Below are 12,123 nucleotides of genomic sequence, written 5' to 3' on the forward strand. Positions count from 1 at the left end.
TGTGTCCTCGCTACCAGATCCCTTCTAGACTCCATGACATTAAAAAAACCTTATTAATGTCCTCAGAAATGCTGTTGTACCCACTGTCCACTTGACCACTGATATGTGGACAAGTGGGATAGGGCAAACTAAGGATTACATGACTGTGGCAGCCCACTGGGTAGGTGTATTGCCAGCAGCAGCAACATCAGCCAAAAGACAGGTGATACAGAGGCAGGCTACTCTTTGTATAACTGGTTTCACTAAGAGGCATACCGCTAAGAACCTCTTAGAAAAACTCAGGGAAATCATTGCTAAATGGCTTACCCCACTTGGCAGGGTTGTCTTAACAGCAGTGTGGGCCCTGGACAAAGCAATGCACTGGGGCCCCTACCCATCAATTCACGGGAAAAACATTTAAATGGTCAATAAAATTAAACCATCCTGCATGCCCATCAGACCTCCCGCACATGCAGAGAGACTCTGGTCCTCATTCAGACCCGCTCGCAAGCGATGAGTGCTCGCAAGCGGGTCAATGTTGAGGCCCTGTGCACGCGCAGCAGCCGCACTGCGCATGCACAAGCCCCACAGCGAGTCGCTCTGGGACTCATTCCAACAGGGGCAGCTGTCGATGGTGATCGACAGCTCACCCCTTTTGTAGGTGGTGTGGGGGGGTGGCTGGCCAAACGGAGGCGGTCCCGAAGGAACACCTGCCGTTTGGGGGCGACCCCACTGACATCACTCGTGATGTCAGTGGTGAGCTTCTGGCTCTATTAGAGCCGAAAGCTCACTGGGGTTTGCGGCAGACGAGACCCTACCACAAGGGTCGCGTTGCAAGCCCCGATGGCCAAGACCATCGCGACCATAAACCTGGCCACTCGCTAAAGCTGTGGGTGGTCACCCACAGCTTAGAGAGTGGCCAGGAGGCCGGCTCTTTACAGAGAAACGGCCGCCCTCATTCAGAGCGAGCACTCGCATGTTGCGAGCGGCTCTGAATGAGGTCCTCTGTCTGAAGCCGGAGGATGAAGTGCAACTGGGACTGAGGTGAGTAAACACCGGTGGTGGGGGGGAGGGATGGGGTGGGGGAGGTTAGATCAGAATACAGTGCCGCAACGACTGGCTTATAAAAATATCACAAATTTACCAACTGGCCAGGCTGCAGGGGGGCAGGTTGGTGGGCCCCTACAAGCTTTGGGCCCTTGGGCAACTGCCCAACAAGCCCAGTGGAAGAGATGGCCCTGCCACTTGGACTCTCCTTGGGATTTGTGATTTTGGACAACGCCACCAATATTGTAAGAGCATTACATGTGGGCAAATTCCAACACGTCCCATGTTTTGCTCACACAATTAATTTGGTAGTGCAACATTTTTAAAAAAATGACGGTCGTGCAGGAGATGCTCTCGGTGGCCCGCAAAATAACCGGACATTTTAGACATTCGGCGACCGCTTGTCGAAGATTGCATGACCAGCAGGTACTGTTAAATTTGCCATGTCATCAGCTGGAGCAAGAGGTAGTAACTCGGTGGAATTCTACCCTCTATATGCTTCAGCGGATCAAGGAACAGCAAAAGGCCATCCAGGGCTATACAATGGCCTATGACATAGGCCGCAGTGGGGGAATGCACCTTACTCAAGCGCAGTGGAGAATAATTTCCATGTTGTGCAAGGTTCTCAAACCCTTTGAACTTGCCACACGTGAAGTTAGTTCAGACGCTGCCAGCTTGAGTCAGGTCATTCCCCTCATCAGACTTTTGCAAAAACAGCTGTAGAAACTGAAGGAGGAGGTGAAACGGAGTGATTGCACAAAGTATATCGGACTGGTGGATCAATCCCTTGATTCACTTCACCAGGATCCAAGAGTCGTCAATCTATTGAAATTTGAAAAATATATTTTGGCGACCATTCTGGATCCTAGGTTTAAGTCTTACCGTGTGAGTTTTTTTCCAACAGACCAAAATCTAAAACTGTGCAAAGAGCTGTTGGTAAAAAACTAAATTTTCCTTACAGAATGCCTGCTGGTCATGCAGATCGTTCACCAACAAATGAGATCTGGTCGGGCCTGAGAGAACTGCCTACTAGTGACATGTCTTCTACCGTGACTATGCGTGATACGGTCTCCATTCACAGAATCGTGGAGGACTATTTCAGAGATAACATCCTAATAAGCATTGCCTTGAGGAAGGGAGCAGGAACTCCTGAAACGCGTTGGTGGTAAAGCTGTGACAGGATCATTGCCTGGAGTGGGATTACGGAAAGAGGTTCCCTCAGTAAGGACTCAAAAGGGAGAGGCCATCCGGAGACCTCCACCTTTAATAAACTACGAGCCCTTAATTTTGGGACTTCTGGTAATTTCCCATTTTATTGGAAAGAGGAGTAGCAATCCTCATATGTGAATGTTTATGCTATAGAGTTTTTAAGAAGATTGTAGGTTGATTTCTGTGCATACATAGCAATACAGAAAAAACATCACTTGGATTTTTTATATAATATTGTGAATACATTTTGGAATTTTTTGACTTTATTACACTATGTTTGGATGATTCTTATGTTTTGCATGTCAATTACATCGGTGGGATTCACCACAGGACCTTGACAGGAAACTATTTGGGAAGTACCATATATATTGTTTTCTCTTTCAAAGCACCGTGCGCACTTGACCAGTTACTACTTGTTATTTCATATCCTAATAAGCATGTCAGACAGTTCCTTTCAGTACTGGCAGGAAAAAAAGGCAATTTGGAGTCCCATACACAAACTGGCTTTGCATTACTTAAGTTGCCCACCCTCCAGTGTGTATTCCGAAAGAGTTTTCAGTGCAGCTGGCAACCTTGTCAGTGATCGGCGTAGGAGGTTACTTCCTCAAAATGTGGAAAATATGATGTTCATTAAAATGAATTACAAATTCCACGAGGAAGACCTCTACCAACAATTGCATTAAAAAATTACAGTGGCGCCTATGGTGGATTCCAGCGGGGACGACTTATTATTGTGTGAAGAAGAGGATGTATACACTGATGGGGATGATGAGGACGACGACAACTTGTAATGTAAAGCCAGTTTGTGTATGGGACCATTTTCATTTCCATGTCCAATGCACATTGGCAGCTTGTTTTATGGGGGTCCAAACAAACCAATCATTTCAAGCACAATTGTCAGTCCTTGTCGCTGAAATGATTTTTTTGTTAAACTGTGAATGTCCTGTTTCGTATACAACATAAGGGTGGGTGGGAGGGCCCAAGGACTATTCCATCTTGCACCTTTTTCCTTTCCATTATGTGCTGGTTGGAGCATTGCTGCCTGACATTTTAAATTAATATCATGGTTGGTTTAGGAACCAATTAATTGTTTTTTAATTAATTTATTATCAATTTTACAGCCAGGGGCTGCACCAATGAATTGTTTTTTAATTAATTTATTATCAATTTTACAGCCAGGGGATGCACCAACTATCAACTTTCAATTATTCAATCCTCAAGGGTATCCCAACCATCATATTTGCACAGTCCTCAACTATATTAATAATTATATCAATCAGTTTTGAGCCAGCAAGCTGGATGCAACCTTTTGGCCCTTTAACTAGATGAAAAAAATCAATATTGTGAGCTGTGAGGTGGTCAAAATTGACTGGAAACGAGTGAAAATAAATGTTATTGAGGTTATTAATACTGTAGGAACAAAAAAAGGCCCATTTTATGTGATTTTAGCTGTTTTTGCATTTTTAAAATCCAGATCCAAAACCAAAACATGAAAACAAAACATGGAGGCGAGGTTTTGGCAAAACCAATCCAGATCCAAAACCAGGGGAGATCCAAAACCAAAACACGGGGGTCGGCGCACATCTCTAGTTTATTATATTTATTATTATTATTATTATTATTGTTAGTTATTAGGGTGAGTGCAGAGCTCCCGTGATTTCTATTTAAACAATGTGGTCACATACCATGTTGCACCCCAAATCTAGGAATGGTGAGTGCCAGGGATTAGTGCTTTTTCGAGCATTTCTAGATTTGGGGTGCAACATGGTATGTGACCACATTGTTTAAATAGAAATGTTTATTATTATTATTATTATTAGTAGTAGTAGTAGTAGTAGTAGTAGTAGTAGTAGTTATTATGGTGAGTGCAGAGCTACTGTGATTTCTATTTAAACAATGTGGTCACATACCATGTGATTTGATTATTTTTTTTAATTAACCTTTTTGTGATCACATTTTCTCATGCACCCCTTTTAACCTGTTTAATCTAACTTGTGTCAGCTGTTTTCCTAGGTGCTTTGCAACAGGTGTGCTTGGTGACTGTCTCACATTTAAAAGCAAAGTTGCTGTGGGTTTTAAACCTTGGTAGCATACCTGAGTTTAACACTAATGTGATAACTATTCTGAGCAATAGAGTAGGGACTTGCAATAAAGTGGGGTCCCGTGATGAGGGCTGCAAGCTTAAATGTATTGATCAATTCATGAACCAAAACCCCACTGTTTATTATGTTTATTATTATTGTTAGTTAGTTATTATGGTGAGTGCAGAGCTCCTGTGATTTCTATTTAAACAATGTGGTCACACACCATGTAGCACCCCAAATCTAGGAATGGTGAGTGCCGTGGATTAGTGCTTTTTTTAACATATACCTATACATATATATATATATATATATATATATATATATTCCTGACGAAGGTTTGATTAAACCGAAACTGTTGACCAGAATACTCTAGGTCTCGTTGACCATCTGTTATTAGACCGTGAGTGTCGCAGTTGATGTCGGTTATATATATATATATATATATATATCTATATATATCTACTATATAAAAGCAAAAAACATTTTGAATAGCATTCGCCCTCTACAGGTCAGGTACGGAATTACGGAATTACAAAAGTTTATCTTCTATTTTTTCTATCTGCTCTACTAAATCGAAATTAATTACTGTTACTTTTTAATTAATTAAAAAACACAATTTTTGCATAGCATTCGCCCTCTACAGGTCAGGTATGGAATTAAAAAAGGATTTAGCTTATCTACTATTTTTTCTTTTCTATCTTCTCTACTATATCAAAGCGAAAATTTGTCCTTCTGTACTTCTGTCTTTCTATGCAAATCCACAGTTTACAAGCGAAGATCGTGACATTTTACATAGAAGCATATTAAAACACGGCGGAGGCAACTAAAAAAATGTTAAATCAAAATTAATTACTGTTAATTTTTAATTAATTTAAAACCACAATTTTGCTGGACGCTCATTGTGGGACCTCACGGCATATGGGTAGGGCCTCGGAGCAAGCATTTTGTGTTGTCGTGTTTTGTCATGATCTTAATGTTTATTATCGAAGAGAGCTTTAGCAGGCTTTGCCAGCATTCTCAGCTCTCTGATTATACCAGATTACGCAACAGCGTTTACTTCTTTCTTCCAACTGTGTCAAAATGATGACTTTGCAAGGACCCTGCTGTACTATGGGCTGCCAAAATATTACACATGGAATGCTTCTCCCAAAGTTTTTCTGTGCAGAAACCAGGGAGTCATGGTAGATGGTCATCCTGGTATCAGAGCAACAGAAGCTCTTGGCCATGTTTACACTGTGCATCCTACAAATTTTGAATGCTTCTATCTCCGAAGTTTGCTTACACCATTACAGGTCTTACTTCCTTCGAAGACCTTAGGACTGTTAATGGGGAAGTTTGTCACACTTTTCGTGAGGCCTGCCTAAGGAGAGGTTGGTTGGAGGATTCTGTGTAAACAAACATCTTAAAATCCCGGGCAACGCTGGGTACTCCAGCTAGTGTGTATATATATATATATATATATATATATATAAATATGATGGTATGACTGAGAGACAACGCAGTGGGGAAGTGATGGTGTGCTGAGAGATGACACAGGAGGAGATTGTGTGGCTGAGAGATGCAGGGGGAAGGAAGTTATACAGGGGGCACAAATCTGGTTGAACCGCTGTTGTATGATGATGACCTTGTTAATATTCCTACACAAACAGGTATCTTTCGAACAATGTGACCTACATGAATAGTGAATACTGACTGAATACGCCATCTTCCCAAGGAGGTTACATTTCTTCAGAGGTTCCACATTGTGAGAAACCATCATATAGGTAAGGTGCTTATAGAATGGAAGGGAATGTTCCCAGAGTGACGAGAAATGGGTGGCATGTCATGTTGGCACGGCCCCATTGTCAGTAGCCATGCCCCTTCCACTATGTGAGCACTCCCATTTTTTTCTGCACAAATATATTATACTTAGGCAAGGGCGGGGGGGGGTTCGGCTCTGATCTTAAACTTGCCCTGGGCTCCGAAGACCCAAGTCACACCTCTGCTTGTAATCCATTGGGAGACACTGGTACAGTGGGATAAGGAGGGGCATGTAGGCCACATTAAAAAAAATTAAAAGACAAAAAAAATGAATGGAGTCTGAGCTCCTCCTCTGTATCCCCTTGTGAAAGAACTTTTATTTATTTATTCAGACAGGGAAGGTGAACCATAGAGGCATGAAAGGAAGAAAAAATAGAATAACATGTAATAGCCTTGAAGAAAAACAACATATTAGCTAGAGCATCACCAGAGTGGCATTGGTGAGCACCCAGTACAAAATTCCAGTTCTCTTACATTTATTGGGGCACAGTGGAACAATGGGGAAAAAACAAAGAAATCCATAAAGATGGTAGCACACCTAAAATACTGTCTGTAAAACCTTATGTCAAAAAGAGGCATCCCCCCACACAAAATTATTGAACCTATAAAAGCTATGTGAAAGTGTGGACTGATGACCCAATAGCAGTCCAGCACAACTGTTACCGCAAAACTTCAAGCTGTATCTCCCAGGAAGCACTCACTGCCCAGGTGGAATACACTGTCACATTGCCTGGAACAGAAGGTCAGCACTGATGTAAGAATTCTGAATTACCAAGGTAATCCATCTGGAAATTATTTTCTTGGCTGCTGACATCAAGACAAAAAGTTTATTTTATGGATATTCGCAGTTTAGAACTCTGACCACATCCAGCAGATGAGCAAACTGCTGTTCCTGAGGCCTCTCAATAGTTCATTCTGGAACAACGATTTACAAATTCTAATGGAATTTAGATACCAGCTTTGATTGAAAATAGGTTTTGTTCTCAAAACTGCTTTGTCATCATGGAAATAAAAGCTCTCAAAAAATGAAGACAAAGCTCCCATTTTGGGGACCCTCATAGAAGAGGAGATTGCTAAAAGAAAGGCTGGTACAAAGGAATTAATATGCACTGACTGTAAAGGTTCAAATGATGAATGTAATACTGACAAGACAATATTCTGATCCCATGGAGTCACTGGAGGAAAGTAAGGCGGTTGCATGTGTAATATTGCTTTGCAAGAGTCTCTGATTGTGCAGAAGCAATGCCAATCTTACTTGAAAGAAGACTGATAGAACAGAATCTTGAAAACCCAGAATCTGGGCGTTAATGTAAAAACAAGAGAAGTCTACAGACTTTAAAATAGGTGGAAAAACTCCTGTTTTTACACCAATATTATTTTCACACCAAGATTATTATTACTCTGTGGTGAATTTAAGCAGATATTTTAGACTACATTATTATAGCCTTAAGGCCCCCCCAGCAATCTGAAAACCACAATTTAACAATTTGAAGATTTATTGGCCGATTTTGGGATTTCCCAATCTAGCAATCTGCGCCCATACATTACAGATCTTTTTCAGTGATTTGCAGATCGAATTGCAGCAAACAAAGATCTGCCAATCTTGAATGGCCCATCATTTTACTAGTAACGGTCTGCAAATCTGCTGATCATGTCCATACACTAGCAATCTACAGCCCCAATCGATCTGTGAAATCCAACATGTTGGGCAATCTGATTTAATAATTCCAATCACTTTTTTGTTGCAATCTGCGATCTGTGAAGCCCATACATTGCAGATTTTTATACACAATTGATTGCAAATTGCAGAATTGCCACAATCGATTGCTGATGTATGGGGGCCTTTAGCTGTTAAAGCCAGCTGAGCTAAATTTTGATGACAAAATGGTCAGAATGAAAAGATCATGTTTTAACAGAAGTCACAAATATGGACTGCATGCTAATTTTAATATCTCTGAGTACCACATTTTTGGGGAAATTTTGTAGTAGAAGACTCTTTTGTACACCTGTTTTAGTAACATTGGAATTGAAAGGAATAAGTAAACCAAATGCTAAATTTAAGGAACTGACATGTACCTATTAACACTTCTTCTGGATATCTTGTCCTTGCACAATAGCAGTTTAACTTGCAACCCAAGTTAAACACCAATATGAACAAAAAAGTATGTGACTCAAACGAAAGGCACTTTGTGCAAGAAAAATAAAAAATAAGAAATATTACGTTCCTTAGAAGAAAAATAGGGTCAGTGATGGAAGTCTGGAGAGTTCTTCATTCTTTGTCCTCCAGTAGATACGTGATATCATAAAAACACAAAATAAAACAAATACATATGTGTAATACAGTTTTATATAAATGAGTTGTGTATAGACAGTTCTTTGTGATGAGGATGATTCATTCAAATGGGTGCTAGCGTACCCCAACTCATGCTCAATGGTGTAATTTCATACATCAAAAGGTTTCTTTAATTTAACCTCCGTGTTAAAGAGCTATATAGCCCATACCAGAAGGAGAAAAGAGAAGGTGGCGTACCCCACTCACTATAAGAGTATAGGGTTTAAACACATCAAAGTATCTTTATGTAACCTCCACAAATGAGAAGCGTACCCCACTCACGGTAAGTATAGATGACTTCAAACATATAAAGGTTTCTTTATCGATTTCCTGAATGATTTATTCTCCATGTGCAGACACTCTCTCCGTGAGATTGCCCATGGCAAAGGGCAGCAACGGGTGATCATATATTAAAAAGTATAATGACCTACAAAAATGGTCAATCATACATAAGAAACACACAAAAAGTATTACAAGTCCACAAGAACATGAAAAATAAAAAATAAAAAAAATTCCCCAAAATACAAAAAATTTAAATGGATGCAAACCTGATGTACCAGGACAAATAGGCTGTTCACACTAGTGGTGTTTTTTTTATTATCCGCAGCAGATCTTGAAGAACAGCGCCGGCGATGTCATTTTTAATCAGGCGCCGAGTGTGACACTTCCCCCTACTTCCACCTAATAATGCACCTGACCTTCCCATCCAATGGCAGCAGAGGTCCGGTCTGGCCGCCTCCTTCATCTCACTGCCTGGGTAAAAGCTGCCTGCTGCTGGGACCGGCACTAGTCTCACGCCTGTTAGCAGAGATGGCCAAGAAGCTCCTCGCCGTGGTCTTACCTTCCTCTGCCTGACTGGGGTGGTCGGGACACTGCTGCTGCCCCTTCTGCTAAGGAGGGGAGTGTGCACTGAGCAGCTCTGGGGTAATGCACGGTGAGGGAATGAGGCAGCACCGGCAGCAGGTTACTCACAGCTGTATATAATGTTATATATAAGTGCATTCTCCAAGGCTGGCTGTACTATTATCATCTGTGGTGCTGATCTCGCAGGCAGAGTGCATGAGTTTATATTGACACACAAATGTAGCCTCAGAGTATGTACATAACACATTCTGTAGCCTGTACAACAGATTTAGGATTACATCTGCATGCTTTCTCTGAGAATTAGCATTGAGCCTAATATCTGCCTGTGTATGCATTCTACAGCCTCCTGTTCCAGTTGCTGGGGAACTGTAAGTTCCAACAAGTTCTGCTAGGTCATGCTGAGAGTTGTTGTTTCTCTGGATGCCTTGCAAGGAGTCATTAAGAGTCTGATTTTTAATCAGGCCCCAGTTGAGAGCCAATCAGCAGTGGCTGCTGGTCCGCGAGTTCCCGTTGGCTTGCCACTGGCGCCTGATGAAAAATGACATTGGCGTGGTTTCCGAAAGGCTCCACATTCACCAGGGCACACAAGAATATAGGCTGGTGGACGGACACAAGGAGGAGGTGAGATGCTCACAGAGGCACATAGGGAGAGTTGCTGGAGGGGGTGGCATAATATCCTAGGTAAGGGGCAATACTGTGTGTAGCATTACTGTGGGGCATAATGTGTTATAAGGAGCATTACTGTGTGTGGCATAATGTGTAAGGGGCATTACTTTGGGGCATAATGTATAAGGAGCACTATTACTGTGGGGCATAATATATAAGGGCACTACTACTGCATGGTATAATGTGTTATAAGGGGTACTACAACTGTGTGGCATAATGTTTATAAGAATTACAACTGTGGCATATTGTGAATGGGAGACCCCTTAAAAATTTTGCTATGGGGCGCGCAAAGTTCTAGTTACGCCCCTGCTGATGGAGAGAACCAGGAAACTCTTGATAAGATTTTGTTAAGTTGTAATCTTATAGTAAAAACAATCTAAGTCGGGATGTGTCGAAAAGAAGCCCCAGAAAAGTTATCAATGTGCAGGGAGGGGGGGGTGGATTAGACTGTTCTTTTGATAATTGAGTCCTATGTGAAACACCTAAACCTGAATTGTTATTTGGGTGCGACTATAATGATGGGGAAAGGAGTCTGTTTTGATACACAGCTCATCTACACATGGAACAACTTTAGTCTGCCATCATGGCTTTAATCTTTGTGAAAGCCTTTCGGTAGACCAAATAAAATTACACAAAACAGGAAGTGCAGGCATTGGATAGCAAACGTGTGATAGCATTGATATGTTCTCCAAATTGGAACTTGTGATTAATCATATTTTGTCTGTAGCCAGTAGGAACTTGTTTGATTCCATACCCTAAATCACACATCTTAGCAACTCCATCTTGTAATTGTTGACCCAAAGATTGACATCTTGATATTCAAAGTTTAAAATTGGATGAAATATTCCATCTGATTCCTGAACCAGAAACAGGTTTAAATCAAAATCCAACTTTTTGTGACGTTGTGGCAAAGCCAGGGACAAACACAGGATTTCTAGAGAGGGATTTCCCAATGCTTGGTTTTAGAGTGAGTGTGAAGAAGGCACAATTAGTACTTAACCAGCTATAATATACATTATACAAAGTTCAGTGTACAGTGTGTCATAATTCCGACATATACAGGGCCAGCGATCACAGTAAGCCATAGGGAGTAGGGCCATTCTGCCTAAGCTGAATATCTTTATTTCAGATGTGACCAGGATTCCAAAGCATTTGAGCAAGCCCAGGAGTCTCGGGGAGCGGCATAAGAACCTAGCACCAGCCCTGGACATATATTTCCACACTGTTCTACTTATGCACTGGATAGTGTATGTTATACAGCAGTGGTCGCCAACCCGTACCTCGCAAGCTACCAGTATCTATGGAATTAATTTTGGTAGCTCACCTAGCTGCAGTACTGCCGAGTCAACTAGGAGGAAGTGACCTCTGACGCGCGCTCTCCCTTGGCATATTAACAATTAACCCTATAGATGTTGTATAACAGTGCACCCCTAACAGTGTATGTATTCCAGATCTGCGAGTTGGTGCAAAGGTGTATTCATTACTTACGGACACATTTTAAAATAGCAACAGGGGGAACTAATTATTTCATTTGTGATACTGAAGTCTTTAAAACATGCACCTCTAATAAAATTGAATTATATACAATTGATATTGTGGTCATGGTCTGGGCAGTGGAGGGGGGTTTCCAAGCAACTGAACCTCCCCCCTGCATTTGCCTATGGGCACAGTAATAACTGCCCCTGCAGAAATTACGGATTGTATTGCCTATTCTATTTTGTCTACAAGAACACCTGTAGTAAATAACTTTCTTAGAGTGGCTACAAAAGTAAAAAAATTTAGCCCTGATCCAAAATTCCTTACGCAGGTGTCTATTGTAGAATAAAATCACAGATTCCCGAAAAGATGAAAACAGGCCCCATCCACAGGAGTCGCAAGTGAGCAAAGTGCCTGTTCTTCTGACTGCTTGTATGTAACCTTTGTGGTATGTACTTTAACAGACAAAGGATGTCTTCCTTTCTTCTGTCCTCCGTAGGAAGCAGAAAATGGACCTCTGACCCATGCTAACACTGGGAGAATATAGAAATTTCACAATGTCAAGGTCCTGTTTGGAATAGAACTCACGAGACTACTGCTGTAATAGTGCATACACACGGGACGATCGAATGCGATAACTATATCGCTGAACGATCTCCTTGCACC

Source organism: Taudactylus pleione, unplaced genomic scaffold (genome assembly GCF_031769625.1).
Source record: "Taudactylus pleione unplaced genomic scaffold, aTauple2 ptg000154l, whole genome shotgun sequence".
Classification (NCBI taxonomy): domain Eukaryota; kingdom Metazoa; phylum Chordata; class Amphibia; order Anura; family Myobatrachidae; genus Taudactylus; species Taudactylus pleione.